The sequence below is a fragment of the Phytophthora infestans genome, genomic scaffold, assembly GCF_000142945.1.
Source record: "Phytophthora infestans T30-4 supercont1.52 genomic scaffold, whole genome shotgun sequence".
In the NCBI taxonomy this organism is placed as follows: domain Eukaryota; phylum Oomycota; class Peronosporomycetes; order Peronosporales; family Peronosporaceae; genus Phytophthora; species Phytophthora infestans.
The window spans coordinates 91820-94575 of NW_003303707.1; the positions used below are offsets into that span (position 1 = coordinate 91820).

Genomic DNA, 2756 nt, shown 5'->3' on the forward strand with positions numbered 1-2756 from the left:
ATAAGGCTGCGTTAAAGTGATTTACTTTCGCTATGGCGCGCGGCGAAAGTAACCGGTCAAAGTGCTGGTAGAGAGTTAATACTGTTAAGCTTAAGATCGTCAAAGTCTTTGTTTTGGCTTAGTGAGGTTTGTTCGCAAAAATCGCTAAGTGCCGCTGCTATTGTTTTCCGAGCCAAATTCGGCGACCTTAGTATCGGGTTTATAACAGGCAGAAAGCGAGAAACACTTTGCGTGAAAATCGCTAAGTGCCAGCGCTAATGATTTCTGAGCCAAAATCGGAGATTTTAGTATGGGGGTTTAACAGGGCAAGCTAGACGGCAGGGCGTAAAATTAGACTTGGTTTAAGTATGTTAAAAGAGAGCGAATAGCGTGAATTAGACTTGGTTTAACTATGTTAAAGAGAGCGGAATAGCATGAATTAGACTTGGTTTAACTATGTTAAAGAGAGCGGAATAGCATAAAATAGACTTGGTTTAAGTATGTTAAAAGAGAGCGAAATAGCGTAAATTAGACTTGGTTTAACTATGTTAAAGAGAGCGGAATAGCATGAAATAGACTTGGTTTAACTATGTTAAAGAGAGCGGAATAGCATGAAATAGACTTGGTTTAAGTATGTTAAAAGAGAGCGAAATAGCGTGAATTAGACTTGGTTTAAGTATGTTAAAGAGAGCGGAATAGCATGAAATAGACTTGGTTTAACTATGTTAAAAGATAGCGAAATAGCGTGAATTAGACTTGGTTTAAGTATGTTAAAGAGAGCGGAATAGCATGAAATAGACTTGGTTTAACTATGTTAAAAGAGAGCGAAATAGCATGAAATAGACTTGGTTTAAGTATGTTAAAAGAGAGCGAAATAGCGTGAATTAGACTTGGTTTAAGTATGTTAAAGAGAGCAGAATAGCGCGAATTAGACTTGGTTTAAGTATGTTAGAGAGAGCAGAGTAGCATGAAATAGACTTGGTTTAAGTATGTTAAAAGAGAGCAGAATAGCGCGAATTAGACTTGGTTTAAGTATGTTAGAGAGAGCAGAGTAGCGTGAATTAGACTTAGTTTAAGTATGTTAAAGAGAGCGGAATAGCGTGAATTAGACTAGGATAAAGTATGCAAAATGAAGCTGAGGACTTTGTGAAAAAATGCGAAGTTGTTTGCTGTTCTAATTGTATGGGTTTGGAGATGTTTTTGGCTTGGATTAATAACAGGCAGGAAGCGCGAGGAAACGCAGCGAATATGGACGCGTACGCGGAAGGTGACGGCGGAGGAAGCGCGGATATGGAGGTGAAAATGGTGAAGGTGATGGCGCGAGGAAGGTGACGGCGCATGGGTGTGAATATGGAGGTGATGAAAGGTGACGGGAGGAAACGCATGATGTATATGACAAGTTGGTGTCGTACTTAAGCGGAGCGCGCGCTGTGCATGTATGAAGGTGTCGAAGGTGTTTCATATTGCCTAAGACGCGTACGTGCACATGTCATGTCGCATAGGAAGCGTAGGTATGGTTGTGCAAGTCGTAAATGGCCACTTTGGTGGTTTAACATTGTTTCCAGGCCGCGTATGCGCAAATATGGGGTGCGGCGGCTATCTGCACTGCTGTGTATGAAGGTGTCGGTCTGTGTGGGGTTCCTATCGGAGAGAATACGTATGCTGCGTTGTAGGAGTGAGCTGCTGGCCACACGTTTGTATTGGAGTGCGCCACACCCCCCCCCTTTTTGTTTTGTTACTATATAAAGTGTAGCCATCCACCCAGCCAATTCTGAGGGCCAGAAGGGGTATTGGGGGCCATCGTGTGCAGTCTATGGCCACGTATGTGGACATGTGAGTGTGTAAATGTGTTGTACCAATGTATACGAATGATAGACACTAATAGGCGTGTCGGTCAAAGTCAAATGTAGACGGCCATCTTAGGCTGAAAGCACCATATCCCGTCTGCTCTGTGAAGTTAAGCAGCCTCAAGCTCGGGTAGTACTCGGGTGGGTGACCACCGGGGAAGTCCGGGTGCTGTCTACTTTTTAGCCCGTTTTGAGCTGTTTACCGACTTTGCGTGTGTTTGCAAACGCAAGATATGATGTCTGGCATGTGCCCACACGACATCTTGGTTTTAGTATGCCTGGCGAGCCACTACACACGAGATCTTGTTTTTTGTATGGTGTTCTTTAATTTGATTATTATGAAGATGAAAGAGAACCGTTAGAACGGGTATGAAGGGTGTTCTAGGGGTGCTTTTCGGTGCTCTTTCACGTGGACATATCGCAGCATGCGACATGTCAGCGGAACACTGTCTAAATTAATAAATACTGTTTTGGCCGATTTCTAAAAGCGTCTATAAAAGGGCATAAGTGCAATGACTCGTCTTTGTAACCCTGCGGCCTAGGCGTAGTTTTTCACGGGGAATCCGAATATCAAAGGTAGATTTATGTACAACATGTACTTTTTTTTGCAACATGTACTTTTTATCTACGGGACATAGACATATGTAAAAACACACGGCGGAGCCGTTCCCGCAATCAGAATTTGTCTAACTCTTCTAGATCAAAAGTTATTCAGCGAAATGTGAGACTTTGTTTGGCATGCTCTTTTTTTAGGTGGTTTTTTCCGGCTTATGTGCCGCCCGGCAGAATCTGGCCTGCAGACTTTAGCAGAAAACTTGGCGCATGTGTTCGCACGACCGCTTCCCAAGGTTTTACAAGGCATTATTCTCCCAGTAGTTGGCTTCCGCAATGGAATTTTTTTTTTAGTGTACCGGCCAAAAAAAACGCCCC

General features: G+C 43.2%; 1 non-coding gene across 1 annotated transcript; it reads left to right on the top strand.

Moving 5' to 3' along the window:
- Nucleotides 1-1892: 1892 nt before the first annotated feature.
- Nucleotides 1893-2006, top strand: PITG_33077. Its single transcript, XR_009934471.1, has one exon. It is a non-coding gene; the product is annotated as an 8S ribosomal RNA (ribosomal RNA).
- The last annotated feature ends 750 nt before the right edge of the window (nucleotides 2007-2756 follow it).